The sequence below is a fragment of the Elaeis guineensis genome, chromosome 6 (assembly GCF_000442705.2).
Source record: "Elaeis guineensis isolate ETL-2024a chromosome 6, EG11, whole genome shotgun sequence".
In the NCBI taxonomy this organism is placed as follows: domain Eukaryota; kingdom Viridiplantae; phylum Streptophyta; class Magnoliopsida; order Arecales; family Arecaceae; genus Elaeis; species Elaeis guineensis.
In genome coordinates this window covers 29,953,714-29,970,185 of record NC_025998.2, presented here as the reverse complement: position 1 = coordinate 29,970,185, position 16,472 = coordinate 29,953,714, and the positions used below count along the sequence as shown (strand labels likewise).

General features: G+C 36.1%; 1 pseudogene; it reads right to left on the bottom strand.

Annotated features, from left to right (window-relative positions):
- LOC105046919 (uncharacterized) overlaps positions 1 to 16,472 on the bottom strand; it is a 51,716-nt pseudogene that overhangs the window by 11,309 nt on the left and 23,935 nt on the right.

The following is a 16,472-nucleotide window of genomic DNA, read 5'->3' as shown; positions in this document are numbered from 1 at the left end:
TAATCATTGATGATTTTTCATGTTTTATTTGAGTTTTATTTTTAGCTTCTAAGGATGAAGCATTTTCAGCATTCTCTAAGTTTTACCAAAAGATTTCGAATAAAAAAAAATTATCAATTATTTCTATTCGAAGTGACCATGATATTAAATTTAAAACTAAAGATTTTAAAAAATTTTATGATGAAAATGACATAGATCATAACTTCTCAGCACCTAGAACACCACAACAAAATAGAGTTATTGAAAGAAAAAATAGAACCCTAGAAGAAATGGCCCTTACCATGCTATGTGAAAGCAAACTCCTAAAATATTTTTGGACAGAAGTAATTAACATAGCATGTTATATTTTAAATCATATTTTAATAAGATCTATTTTAAAGAAAATACCTTATGAATTATGAAAAGGTAGAAAATCTAATATAGGTTATTTTCATATTTTTGATTGTCGATATTTTATTTTGAATAATGACAAAGATAGCTTAAATAAATTTGATGCTAAATCTGATGAAGCTATCTTTCTTGGCTAATCTACTTCTAGCAAAGCCTTTAGAGTATTCAATAAAAGAACACTAGTAGTGAAAGAGTCAATTCATGTTATTTTTGATGAAACTAATGATCTTCCATCAAGAAAGAGAAAGGGTGCTGATGATACAGGTATCATAAAAGATGGGATAAAAAAACTCATCCTCAATGACTCAAATGAGCAAAACAAAGATCAATTGGATGAAAGCATCAATGATCAGAACATTCAAGAACAATCTCAAGACATAGATAATCTTTCAAGAAAATAGAGGTATGCCCATAATTACCTTAAAAAATTAATAATTGGTGATCCGACATAAAGAATAAGAACTAGATCTTCACTCAAAGATGTTTGTAATTATGTAGCTTTTGTTTTATATCTAGAACCTAAAACAATTGATGAAGTTGAAAAGGACCATAACTAGATAATTGCCATGCAAGAAGAGCTAAACCAATTTGAAAGAAATAATGTATGGACACTAGTTGCTAGACCTAAAAATCATCCCATAATAGAAACTAAATGAGTTTATAAGAACAAATTAGATGAAGATGGAAATGTAGTAAGAAACAAAGCAAGATTAGTTGCTAAAGGATACAATCAATAAGAAGAAATTGATTTTGATGTCATATTTGCTCCTATTGCTAGACTAGAAGCAATAAGAATGCTACTTACTTTTGCTTGTTTTATGAACTTTAAATTATTTCAAATGGATGCTAAGAGTACTTTTCTTAATGGTTATATTTCTAAAAAAGTATATATAGAACAACCTCTTGATTTTGAAAATCATAAATTTTTAGATTATGTAAGTTAAACAAAGCTTTATATGAATTAAAATAGGCTCCTAGGACATGGTATGAAAGATTAAATAAGTTTTTATTAGAAAATAATTTTTTAAGAAAAAATATTGATACTACTTATTTTATAAAAGGAAAAGATAAAAAAATTCTAGTCATACAGAAATATGTTGATGACATTATATTTGGATCTACTAATGAAGATTTGTGCCAAGAGTCTGCCAAGCTCATGTAGGGAGAGTTCGAGATGAGCATGATGGGAGAATTTAATTGTTTCTTTGGACTTCAGATTAAACAAACAAAGGAAGAGGTCTCCATCACCCAAAGTAAGTATATAAGAGAATTGTTAAAGAAATTTGGAATGAAGAGCTCAAAAATTATAAGTACACCTATGACCCCTTCCTGTAAATTAGATAAAGATGAGTATGGTAAAAATATTGATTCAAAGCTCTATAGGGGTATGATAGGCTCTTAACTATATCTGACTGCAAGTAGACCTGATATAATATTCAGTGTATGCATGTGTGCTAGATATCAATCTAATGCTAAGAAATCTCACTTAAATGCTGTTAAAAAAATTTTTAGATACTTAAAAAGAACACAAAACCTAAGTCTTTGAATTTTAAAATAATCTTCTATCGACTTAATAGGTTACTCAGATACAGAATTTGCTGAATGTAGACTAGATAGAAAAAGTACTAGTGGAATTTGCTAATTTTTAAGAGTAAACTTAATCTCTTGATTCAGCAAGAAGCAAAATTTAGTAGTATTATCTACGGTCAAGGCCAATACATTACAGCTGAAAGTTGCTATACTTAAATCTTGTGGATTAAGCAACAACTCATAGATTTTGGTATTGAACTTAAAAATTTTTTCATAAAATGTGATAATACTAGTCCCATCAATTTGACCAAAAATCTAATTCAACACTCTAGATCAAAACACATTAAAATTAGACATCATTTCATAAGAGAATATATTCAAAATAATGATATAACACTTGAATATATAAATACTAAAAAATAACTAGCTGATATTTTACCAAAGTATTAAATAAAAATAAATTTTATGAAATTAGAAGAGAATTGAGCATCTTAGATCCTTCTGTTTGAATTTCAATTATAATTTCACTCTCAAAATCTTTCTAAAATCTCTTGACTTCATTATGTTAATTTTGGGAGCCATCTATCTTTTTTTTGAGATTTTTTTAAGATAATTAAAAATCATCAGTGCTATTCAGATACCTTTTCAGATTTTTTTTTATTGAAATACTAAAAAAAATTATATCAAAATTTATCTGGACTTCCAATGATCATCTCAACTTGATATGATCAATTTCAAATTTTTTATTCTAATTTTTTTCTCATTTTTAAATTTTTTTTTCATAGCCTGAACCCTTCCTAGATAGGACGACCCATGTGGGATGTCCCAATTGATCGGGTAAACTCTTTTCAAGTGAGCCGACCCAAATCTTGTTTCATTAAAAAGGGATTCTGAGATGTCTTAAATCCAAAGACTCTTCTTGTCCCTCTTGTCCCAACCTAGGAACCTCATTCTAGATCTCCCAAAAATTCCAAAATCTCTTAAAACCGAGGTCTACTCTCCCTAAATTTCTTGATCTCATGGCTTATTCTCTTGTTTTCCCCAAATTCCAAATCTTAACCCATAAATCCGTGAGAAACTCTCCAAAAATCATCTTCTCCTCTTAAGTTTCACTTCAATCCACATCCTTCTCCATCTTCTTGATCATTATCTATCCTCTTCTTGGGACATGGCCCCTAAAATGAGAATGCCACAAAGAAGGAAGTCCGTTAGATCCTTGGAGGTAGAGAAAAGGAGGAAGAAGGCAGCACATGAGCCGACCCAAGCATCTCCACCGGTCACTCCAAGTAAGATTCTCCTATCTGCAAGGAAGGTTGCTTTGGATAGAAATGTAGACTTCAAATTTTTTAGACATGATGATTTTTCTATTGGAGAAAAACTAATTAAGCAAGAGTGGAAGTCTTTCTTAAGTTTGTCTGAGCCAATGTATATTGATTTGGTCAAAGAATTTTATTCAAATTTGGTTTTCTCTGATGGTGTTTTGAGATCTACTGTGAAGGAAGTCCAAATTATCTTAAATGCAACTAGGCTAGGAAGATTCCTTCAGATGCCTTATGAGGGTGGTTGCCTAGATGAGCTACCCAAAAAGGATATTGGACTTAAAACTATTCTTGGGAGAGATGATGTGGAAAGTTTTTTGAAAATTGAAGACAAAGATCTAAGTGTGGAGATGAGGCTGCTCCACCACATGGTATCTAGGACTTTCTTCCTCAAAGGAGGAAGATATGATTTGTTGACTAGTAGAGATATTTATCGATGCACCATGTAGTTTCTGAAACTCCCCTGAACCTATCTTTCTTGATGATCGATGCCATGAGCGAAGCCTTGAACAGATCCAAGGCTCTCTTGCCATATGGTATGGCTCTCACTGTGATTTTCAGGGAGTCAAGAGTGAGTTTTGAGGGAGAGATTGTTTGTAGATTATCATATACTGACATCTATAACAACCACTCTCTTAGGTGCATGGGTTTTGTGAGAGTTGATGGCCGTTGAGCTAAGAGACAAGCTGTAGCAGTTGAGGAGAAGGATGATGAGGAGGAGGAGTATGCTAAGGGAGAGGGTCCACCTTCTCCTGTGCCCAGGCCGAGTCTAGTTGTTCACTATGTTTCAGAGCCTGAGGCAGGACCCTCAGTCAGAGTACCTCCATTGAGCCGTACCGTGCCTATTTTTAGCTTGGGGGATGTTGATATGGGATAGCTTGCTGAGAGAGTGACAGAGATTTTATCTGTTCAGCTGTAGTGATTTCAGGATCAGCTTCTTCAGCAGTCTCACCAGTTCTCGCAGCAGATTTTACAGCAGGTTCTCCAGCAGTAGGCACAGCAGCAGCTACAACAGTTTCACCCAGCTCCATCGAGTGCCTTCTTTGGTCCTTCCTTAGACTCTTCTATTGTGCCATACATTTTCTCTTTGATGGAGCTCTTGTCTGACTTGAGTACTAGACTGGAGGGTGTGGAGAGCTCCCTTCTTAAATTCAGTGACAGAATTTTTGATATAGAGAGGAAGGTCAGATAGATTGTAGTCTCTCTCTCTCTGCTGGAGTGGGCACATTGACTCCTTCTACACTGCAGATGGATGACCTGACTCGAGAGATAGAGAGACTCCACAGCCAGCTTCGTTCTTCTCTTGAACTACTTCGGATAGATATCAGAGACTCCAGAGACTTCGTATCTGCTGATCTAGATGGGTTCCGACTTACAGTGAGGGAGATCTTGTCCCAGCTTGATGTCATTAGGACCCAGCTTCAGTCTAGGCCCTCCGCATCCAGTGAGCCAACTTTTGTTTAGCCCATTGCTTTCCGTCCTCTGGTATCTTTCTCTTGGACCAGACCCTTCGATCGAAGATGAGGCTGATCATGTTTCCCCTATCTTGATCTCGTGCTCAATGCCCAGTCTCATTAATTTTATTATTTTATATTAGATTACTTATTTATATCTTGTAGATTGGATGTATGAGAGCTTTATACTCTTTATGACTCTTGTAACCTCTCTTTTTAGTGTTAATGAATGAGATTTTTATTATTTTATTTGGTTCATTTCTTTTTTGGATGAATGAATGGATGAATGCCTATTATACTTGAATGAATGCACTATTACATTGATATCTGATATGCAATTATGAAAAATCTTACTCCCTTTAGTCTATTTTTTTGATGATGTCAAAAAGAAAAAGAATGGTATCATGATAGAGAAAATAGTGTATCATCTATCTAAATTTTTTTTACATTTACATGCTCTTTTAAATTTTTTACTCTGACAGTAATTGACAATGATATGCCTCTAATATGCCCATATTTTTTTTACTATGATACATTTATTTTTATCCTCACTTTGATACTATTTGAAAAATTACTTTGATACGTCTATTTTTCTTGAGTGCTCTAGTATTTTTGATAATTTTATTTTTGCATGAATGCCAAAATACCTCGACACATTTATTTTTGATTTTACAAAATGCTCTAATTTCTTCTCTTTTAATTCTTGTTCAAATGGTGTCATTCTTGCTTTAAGATCAAAACAAGAAAAAAAAAAATATTCTTTCACACTTAGTGCTCTGATAACTACAAACAAGGAAGAAAAGAACAAAACTCTTTTATGAATCATCTGTGCTTCAATAAGAAAATTTTTTAAATTGAACACTCTTTATATAAGAAAGAGGGGATCTTTTTTAAAATGATCAAAATAATCTAATTCATACAAGAAAGGGGAGGATTCTGATTGAATAAAAATAATTTTTTGAAATACTATGATACCTTCACAAATGGTTTTCGCAAAATGAATTAAATGTGGGAATTTCAGTGCAGGGGTAAAATGATAATTTTAAAACTTTTTTAAAATTATAATTTTATAGTAAAAAATATTAATTAATCTAATTAATTAATATATATTAATTCTACACAAGGATCTAAATATGATATATATAGCATGCATTTAAATTTGAAATTTTGAATTCTATAGTAAACGTTTTACTGTTATGTGTTCAGAACACATTACCTTCGTGTAGGTAGTCGATCGCTACAGTTTGATCACCGTCAGAAAGGTTTGATCATTGTAATGTAGTCACACAGTATGTCTAGCCTCCACAGATCATCCACATGAAGCTCTCGGTCTGATCGGCTCCTCACGAATGCTAGTTCGTTGCAGAACTCTTTCGATGGCTGATGCTGATAGAACTCCTTCGATCGGTGTCTGTCGATTTTTCGAATACTCTGGATCATCAGTAAAGATACTTGAGAGGTTGATGAAGTTCTTCTTAAAGTCTGGTGGGCTCACGACACTCATAGTTCACCTTCTCACTTCTCGAACCCTAGGCAGAAACCCTAGGATACTCTGAGAAAACCCTGCACCCTTTCTGTTTCTTTTCTTTTCTCTTCTTTTCTTTTCTTTTCTCATGCAGAAGGCCTTTCTTTCACCACCATTTCTCTCTAGGATCAGATATTCGCATGCCCCATCTTCTCTTCTTTTTTAAAACGGTGCAAGACTGCATTTTTACAACGTGAGAGGATAAAGCTAGGTGGTTACTCACTTGAATTCAAATTGAATTTGAATTCAAATGCCAACCAACCAATCTTTATCCACTCAAGGTATGAGAAGGGAGGGGCGTGGGCTTCTTTGTATGTGGAGAGTTTATACGAGAAACTTTTTCTCATGTAGAGCAAGTGGCGCACAAGTGGATAAGGTGGTGTGTGGGATTAGTTGCTCATTCAAATTCAAACATCATTTGAATTTGAATGGCCAACTAATCAATCTTTATCCACTTAGATGGCGCACAAGGGAGGGCGTGGGAAGGCTTCTGCATGAGAGAAAATTCACGAGAACTCATTTCTCATGAATTCAAATAGGCGCAGGTGAGGTGAGGTGGCGCAGGGAGGTAAGTCAAAGGTGGTTTCAAACCTAATTGAACCAACCTTATTAAAATAGGTTAGGCATAATTAGACTAAATTAAACCCAACACAATTAGACTTAATTAGGCTCAATAAAATCTTAATCAAATCAGGAATTGACTAAGCCCAACCCCTGATCAGATTAGGGACCAAACCTGTAACAGCCCAGGTACTTGGGCCTGTAAACTTAGACGGCCCAACAAAAAAAAAATTACAGAGGAGGAGGAAGACTCCTAACCGGAGTCTTCTTCCTTCCCATTTCTGACGAAATCAGACTCAAAGAGTCCAACTAGGGTAGGAAATCTTCACTATAAAGACCCCCCTTCCTCCCTTAGGATTTTACAACAAAAATTTCGAAGAAATTTGAGGGATTTAAGGGATTTTCTCAAGAAAATACTGTGGATGGTTGATCAGAAGAGAGGGGGGTTGTCGGAGCTATCTTGGGATGTCAGAACAAGGTATTCTTCTTCTCCTTTTGATCCTTCGATCATCGGTGTACTTGAAAGCCGGCGAGATGCCGGTTCGGACTCAAACAAGGACACCCCTGTTTGCATTGATTTTCTCCTTCCGTCGACGGCAGCAAGGAGGGATGAGGCTGCCACTAGGACGATAGCCTCGCCGACGTTGGAGTTGCCAAGGAGGGTGGCCGGAGATGGCCTATCTGGTCGGATTAAGGGGGGGCGCTCGAAAAGGGCTCGGGTCCCCTGTTTTCGAGTGTGAGGAAGAGGAGAAGAAATTTCTTCTCTCTTCTCTAAATAAATAAATATATATATATATATAATATAATTATATATATATATAATAAATAAAAATAATAAATTAAAATTAAAAAAAAAAGAGAGACATAGGTAAGAGTTCAGATAAACCTCAATATATATTTTTAAAAAATTTATTTGGTTAAATTGATTTATTTGATAGGAGAACAGTCCAACGACCAGGGGGACAACGAGTAGGATTTTGATTTTCAGACTATAAGGCTGTGAAATTGATTTCTCATTGATCGAGGTAAGAATCATTATACATGATCATCATCACATGTATATACTATTTTACTGTTAGTTTTGCATCATTGGATTAGAGATCAATGAATTTGTCATATGTGAAATGCTAATATTTACTTGTGTGATTGTGAGCATGAATATATTTTTATCAACGCATATGATGGCATGATTATATAGTTATGACATGTTTGTTTTTGAGTACACTGTAAAATTTGAATTGATTAATGTTATATGTCCATAAAAAAAAAAAGAGAAGAATATGGTTTGGACTGATCTTATCATGTGGAATAGCCAGTCAGGAGCTTATGCCTGGGACAGCCTCCACAGGCTTATGTGTGGAAGAATTTGATCCAAAAAAGATCATGAATGATTTGATCTGAGAAAGATCATGGCCACTTTGATCCGAGAAAGATCATAAATAGTTCGATTCGAGGAAGATCACAGAAATTGATCCGAATAAAAGATCGTCGCATGATCCTGGTTAGTCCAAAGCCAAAAAGGGATAAAAGATTGTCAATTAAAGATGTGAAAAGATGAAACATATAACATATAATTCAATAATGAGTGAAGATTTTGCTTGCTGATATGTGATGATCCATATTATTAAATACATATTTATGATAATATTTCAGTTATTATATACATATGAGTCTTCATAAATTGTATTGATTTCAGAAATATTACTTTTATCTACTGGCTTGATGTACATATACAGTGATTCTTACTGAGCTGGAGAAGCTCATATTTTCTTCTTATTTTTTTTCAGACTTACAGGATGCTTAGTTTGGATGGTTTGGGCGAGAACAAATAAGAACAGAAGTCTTTAGTAGTTTAGTTAGTTTAAATTTTTTGATACCAATGAACATTTGAATAAATTGTATTAAACAAAGTTTACATTTGATTTAAAGTTTTGACTCGATGGATTGATTTGGTATTTACTTGGTTATTTAAAATTTTGAAGTGTTAAATTAATAGGCCTTACATGATCCTTAGGGCGCTGCTCTAGGGTTTGTGTGGCCGTGTCATATGCCCAACTCAGGTGCTGGGTTTGGGGCTTGACAGAGTGGTATCAGAGCCTAGGTTTAGGAATCTTGAGGTTCATTTCAGAGAGAGAGTATATGGGTAGATTTTTAGATGAAAATTGACTAATATGAAATATTTTTCTTAAATTTTTGACTAAAGTGAAACTGTGTAGGTTGACATGGCAAGAGGGACTGAGCGTGGGCGAAATCGGAGACCTACTCATTTTGCGGATGGCTCTAATGTTTGGGAGCCAGCTATACAACAAGAAAATACTCTACCCTCATCGGATGATGATGCACCACAACAAGAACATCCTACTGAGCCTGCAGAGGTCACTCCCGGGGAAGAAACTCCAGGAGAACCTGAAATTCAACTTGGAGAACAAATTACTGCAGCTCAGTTAATGCAAGTACTGGTCCAACAACAAGTGGCTGCGAGGAAAGATATGAAGAGGATATTGGAGGTGCAACAGGGACAACAACAGCAGATCATACAATAAATATTTCAGGAGCGACAGTCCCAGCAGCAACAAGGAGCTGAAAATTAGTATGAACGTCAAATCAATTTATTAGATTTTAAAAAATATGCACCACCGGCATTCTCAGGGACCTCAGATCCTATGGAAGCTGAAAGCCAGCTAAAAGCAATAGAGAAGGTTTTCCATGCCTTAAGATGTCGTGCTGAAGATAAGGTCACTTTTGCCACTTTTATGTTACAAGATGAGGCAGCCGATTGGTGGGAGATGGAAATTGAAAAGATGGGACCAAATGATGAACCTTTTTCATGGGAAGAATTTAGAAAGGTCTTTTATGAGAAGTATTTTCTCCAGAATATCCGACTCCAGAAATTTTGAGAGTTCGATCGACTGGTACAGGGCCACATGATAATTGCTCAATATGCAGCCAAATTTGAAGAATTGTCGAGATATGCCCCTGCATTGATAGCTGAGAAAAATGTTTGAGCCAGAAAATTGGAGAATAGATTAAGAAATAGAATCCAACAATTAGTGACTATTTTTGAGCTTCCCACTTATAAGGAAGTTGTCAACAAATGCTTAATAATAGAAAAAAGACTTAATGATGCTCAAGTAGCAAGAGAGAAAATATGAAGAAAAGAGGTCGAGCAATTGATTCTCAAGGTCAAAGTAGCAGAGCCTTCAAACCAAAGACCCCAAAACCAAGTCAGACTGCCACTGAAGGTAAAGTACAATCTCAAGGGAGCCTTATATGTTATAGGTGTGGAGGACCTCATTTTAGACGAGATTGTACGTGGCCCGGGGGATAATGTTACAAATATGGACGAGATGGTCATAAAACAATTATATGCCGTAGTGGAGGAGGAGTACAGAGTCAGCAGATGCCTCAAAATTATCAGAATACCCCCACAAATCGGGCACCCCAAGATGTACAAAGATAAGATGCGGGACAACAAAAATCAAAGACCCAAGGATGAGTCTATGCACTTACACAACAGGATGCTAATGCTTCTAACTCAGTGGTGACAGGTACTGAACCGATCTCCTAAGTTCTTTTATATATATGTCATAAAATATTATATGGATATATAGCCCTGAATGATAAATGAATATCTGACAGATATGATTAAAATAGCATCCAATGATGTCTATGCTCTATTTGATCCTGGAGCTACCCACTCTTTTATAGCAACTAGTTTTATTAAGAAGACCAATGAAATGTCTCCTACACCTTTAGAAAATAATCTCTGTGTCTGCACACCAAGTGGAGAGGTGATCTTGGTTAATTCAATTTGCAAAGATTGTATACTAAGTATCGAAGATAGGGAGATGAAAGCAGACTTATTAGTCTTAGAGATGAAGGACTTTGATCTAATCTTGGGGATGGATTGGTTAGCAGCATATCATGCTACAGTTGATTGCTTCAAAAAGACAATAATGTTTCAAATTGCAGATCAGTCAGAGTTTAGTTTTAAGAGTACTAAACCCTTCTTACACCAGAAGTTCATCTCAGCTATTTGTGCTCAAAAATTTCTTAGAAAAGGATGTGAAGGATTTCTAGCCACTGTATTAGACACTCAAGATAATAAGCTCAAGTTACAGGATATTCCTATTGTGAAGAAATTTCTTGATGTTTTCCCAGATGACCTACCTGGACTACCTCCTGATCGAGAGATTGAATTTTCTATTGACTTGATCTCTGGTACGAGTTCAGTTTTTAAAGCCCCTTATCGAATGGCTCCAGCAGAATTGAAGGAATTACAAAAGCAATTACAAGAGTTGTTGGACAAAGGATTCATTAGACCTAGTGTATCACCTTGGGGAGCTCCAGTACTTTTTGTGAAGAAGAAAGATGGTAGCCTTCGGCTTTGCATAGACTATCGAGAATTAAATAAGGTAACAGTGCGAAACAAATATCCTTTACCACAAATCGATGATTTGTTTGATCAGTTGCAAGGGGCACAGGTCTTCTCAAAAATTGATCTTCGTTCTGGCTACCATCAGTTGAAGATACAGTCTGGAGATATATCAAAAACAGCCTTTCAGACTAGATATGGGCATTATGAGATTTTAGTCATGCCATTTGGTTTAACCAATGCACCGGCAGCTTTTATGGATCTTATGAATCGAGTGTTTGCATCATACTTGGATCGATTTGTAGTTGTATATATTGATGATATTTTAATTTACTCGAAAAGCTCACTCGAGCATGAAGAATATTTGAGGATTGTATTATAAACTCTGAGGAAAAAGAAGCTGTATGCAAAGCTACAGAAATATGAATTTTGGATGAACAGTGTTACTTTCCTCGAGCATGTTATCTCCAAGGATGGTATTTCAGTTGACCCAAGGAAAGTGGAGGCAGTAGTCGACTGGAGCCGACCTACTAATGTATCGGAGGTATGTAGCTTTTTGGGGTTGGCTAGCTACTATCGAAGGTTTGTGGAAGGTTTCTTTTGTATTGTCATGCCTCTATCTCGTCTAACACAGAAACAAGTGAAGTTTGAATGGACAGATGAATGTGAGCAAAGCTTCCAAGAGTTAAAAAGATAATTAGTGACTGTTCCAATTTTAACCATTTCATCCAGAACAGAAGGTTTCACTATCTATAGCGATGCTTCTCGTAAAGGCCTCGGTTGTGTTCTGATGCAAAAGGAAAAGGTGATAGCTTACGCCTCTCGACAATTGAAATCATATGAGCGAAATTATCCTACTCATGATCTAGAATTAGCAGCTATGGTTTTTGCTTTAAAAATATGGAGACATTATTTATATGGAGAGCATTGCGAGATTTTTACGGATCATAAAAGTTTAAAATACATCTTTACTCAGAAGGAGTTAAATTTGAGACAAAGAAGGTGGTTGGAACTATTGAAGGACTATGACTTGACAATAAATTATCATCCTGGGAAGGCAAATATTGTAGCCGATGCCCTAAGTAGAAAATTTTTTGGTGATTTGGCTGCTCTAATTACCTCACAAAAGCCTATATTGCTAGATTTGGAGAAATCAGGAATAGAAATACGACTATATAATTCTCAAGTTCAACTTGCAAATCTTGTACTACAGCCTACTTTGATTGAAAAGATTAAAGTAGCTCAAAAGGAGGATTCAGAGTTACAAAAGATCATAGAAGCAGTGGAATCCGGTATACAGACAAAATTTTGGACACATAAGGATGGGTCATTGAGGTTCGATAACAGACTATGTGTTCTCAAGATTTCAGGATTAAGGGACGAGATCCTAGAGGAGGCTCACTGTTCGGCTTACACCATGCATCCTGGAAGCACAAAAATGTATCAAGATTTGAAAAGAAATTTTTGGTGGTCTAGTATGAAAAGGGATATTGCACAATTCGTAGCCTAATATTTGGTATGTCAACAAGTAAAAGCCGAACATCAAAGACCAGCAGGACCATTACAGTCTTTTCTTATTCCTCAATGGAAATGGGAGCATATTACTATGGATTTTATGACTGGGTTACCTAAAATACTTCGGAATAATAATGTTGTATGGGTAATTGTTGATCGATTGACGAAATCAGCGCATTTCTTACCCTTTCGAATTGGTCTTTCCTTAGAAAGATTGGCAGGCTTGTATATAGAGCAGATAGTATGACTGCATGGAGTACCAGTTACTATTGTGTCAGATCGAGATAGTAGATTTGTTTCTCAATTTTGAAAGAGTCTTCATAAAGCCCTTGGTACCAAGTTAAATTTCAGTACAGCTTTTCATCCTCAAACTGATGGACAATTAGAACGAACCATACAGATCCTAGAGGATATGTTAAGGGCTTGTGTTATGGACTTGGGCGGTGCATGGGATAATCACTTATCATTGGTTGAGTTCGCTTATAATAATAGTTACCAAGCAAGCATTCAGATGGCTCCTTTCGAGGCATTATATGGAAGGAAGTGTAGATCACCCATTTGTTGGGATGAGGTGGGAGAAAGAAAATTGTTGGGACCAGAAATAATGCAACAGACAGTGGAAAAAGTACACATAATCCAGAAACGACTTCGTACGGCTCAGAGCAGGCAAAAGAGTTATGCTGATAATAGAAGAAGGGAGCTGGAATTTCAAGTAGGCAATCATGTTTTTTTGAGAGTTTCTCCTACTAAAGGTATCATGAGATTTGGAGTTTGTGGTAAGTTGAGTCCAAAGTATATTGGCCCTTTTGAAATTTTAAACAGGATTGGAGAGGTTGCATATCGATTAGCATTACCGTCGGCTTTATCTGGTGTACATAATGTGTTTCATGTATCAATGTTGAGAAAGTATATTTCAGATCCAAGTCATGTGGTGAGTTATGAATCTTTGCATCTTTAGAAGGATCTGACTTATGAAGAATATCCAGCATGGATTGTTGACAAGAAGGATCAGGTGTTACGGCATCGAAGTATTTCTTATGTGAAGATCCAATGGAGCAATCATAGCGAGAGAGAGGCTACATGGGAACTCAAGACAGAAATGAAGATCAAGTATCCACAACTTTTTGAAAACTCAGGTATGTAAATTTTGAGGATGAAATTTTTTTTTAAGGGGGAGAGATTGTAATAGCCCAAGTACTTGGGCCTGTAAACTTAGACAGCCCAACAAAAAAAAAATTTACAGAGGAGGAGGAAGACTCCTAACCGGAGTCTTCTTCCTTCTCGTTTCTGACGAAATTGGACTCAAAGAGTCTGGCTAGGGTAGGAAATCTTCACTATAAAGACCCCCTTCCTCCCTTAGGATTTTACAACAAAAATTTCGAAGAAATTTAAGGGATTTGAGGGATTTTCTCAAGAAAATACCGTGGGTGGTTGATCGGAAGAGAGGGGGGTCATCGGAGCTATCTTAGGTCATCGGAACAAGGTATTCTTCTTCTCCTTTTGATCCTCCGATCATCGGTGTACTTGAAAGCCGACGAGATGCCGGTTCGGGCTCAAACAAGGACACCCCTGTTTGCATTGATTTTCTCCTTCCATCGCCGGCAGCAAGGAGGGATGAGGCTGCCACCAAGACGGTGGCCTCACCGGCGTTGGAGTTACCAGGGAGGGTGGCCGGAGATGGCCTATCTGGTCGGATTAAGGGGGGGCACTCGGAAAGGGCTCGGGTCCCCTGTTTCCGAGCGTGAGGAAGAGGAGAAGAAATTTCTTCTCTCTTCTCTAAATAAAAATATATATATATATATAATATAATTATATACATATATATAATAAATAAAAATTAAAAATAAAAATTAAAAAAAAGGGAGACATAGGTAAGAGTTTAGATAAACCTCAATATATATTTTTAGAAAATTTATTTGGTTAAATTGATTTGTTTGATAGGAGAACAGTCCAACGACCAGAGGGACAATGAGTAGGGTTTTGATTTTCAGACTATAAGGCTGTGAAATTGATTTCTCATTGATCGAGGTAAGAATCATTATACATGATCATCATCACATGTATATACTATTTTACTGTTAGTTTTGCATCGTTGGATTTGAGATCAATGAATTTGTCATATGTGAAATGCTGATATTTACTTGGGTGATTGTGAGCATGAATATGTTTTTATCAACGCATATGATGGCATGATTATATAGTTATGACATGTTTGTTTTTTAGTACACCACAAAATTTGAATTGATTAATGTTATACGTCCATAAAAAAAAAGAGAGGAATATGGTTTGGACTGATCTTGTCATGTGGAATAGCCAGCCAAGAGCTTATGCCTGGGACAGCCTCCACAGGCTTATGTGTGGAAGAACTTGATCCGAGAAAGATCATGAATGATTTGATCCGAGAAAGATCATGGCCACTTTGATCCGAGAAAGATCATAAATAGTTCAATCCGAGGAAGATCACAGAAATCGATCCGAATAAAAGATCGTCGCATGATCCTGATTAGTCCAAAGCCAAAAAGGGATAAAAGATTGTCAATTGAAGATGTGAAAAGATGAAACAAATAACATGTAATTCAATAATGAGTGAAGATTTTACTTGCTGATATGTGATGACCCATATTATTAAATGTATATTTATGTTAATATTTCAGTTATTATATACATATGAGTCTTCATAAATTGTATTGGTTTCAAAAATATTACTTTTATCTACTGGCTTGATGTACATGTGCAGTGATTCTTACTGAGCTGGAGAAGCTCATATTTCTTTCTTATTTTTTTTTTCAGACTCACAGGATACTTAGTTTGGATGGTTTGGACGAGAGCAAATAAGAACAGAAGCCTTTAGTAGTTTAGTTAGTTTAAATTTTCTGATACCAATGAACATTTGAATAAATTGTATTGAACAAAGTTTACATTTGATTTAAAGTTTTGACTCGGTGGATTGATTTGGTATTTACTTGGTTATTTATAATTTTGAAGTGTTAAATTAATAGGCCTTACATGATCCTTAGGGCGCTGCTCTAGGGTTTGTGTGGCCATGTCACGTGCCCAACTCAGGTGTTGGGTTTGGGGCTTGACAAAACCACCTCGGTGATTAGGTCAACTCTTAACCTAATCGGGTCAAACCCAACTGAATCCAATTCAATTGGACTTGATCCAAAAATAATTACTTAATTAAATTGAGTTAATTAGTGATCAAATCATTAATTAAACCTCTCATAAATACTGAGTCTAAATCCGATGGGCAATCGGACATCAAAGTCCATCGATATGAAACCTTGATCGAAGAGTCTCAAACCAGTGGGACTCTTGACCCCGGTACCCAAAATGTGTGGAACTCATGATCAGAGAATCCTGATTCTCGATCACAGAGTCTCAGATAGACTCAGAATCTCCGAGCATTAGGACTCTTGGTCGAAGAGTCCCAGTCCAGTGGGACTCTTCACTAGCCATCAGATCAAATAGGAACATCTAATGTGTGTGACTCCGCAGGTTCGAACCTAAGCCAGTAGCACAGGAACCAATTTCTGTACTAATCGAAGTGACCATCTAGCAATGGTATCCGACATCTGGATAGGTCGAATAGTCTCAATCGCAGTATTCAGAATCTACGCGAATATGATTACTGTATAATACATCCCTTTTGACCCCTGTGTATAGAACGACTCAGGGTTAAACTGTCAACCCTGATCAGATCATCTGAATCGTGCTCAACTCAAACAGTCCTGTGACTCCTCACTAGGACTATCCTGGCCAAGGTTTTGCTAAATTGAAACATGACTGTACACAGCTCCTGA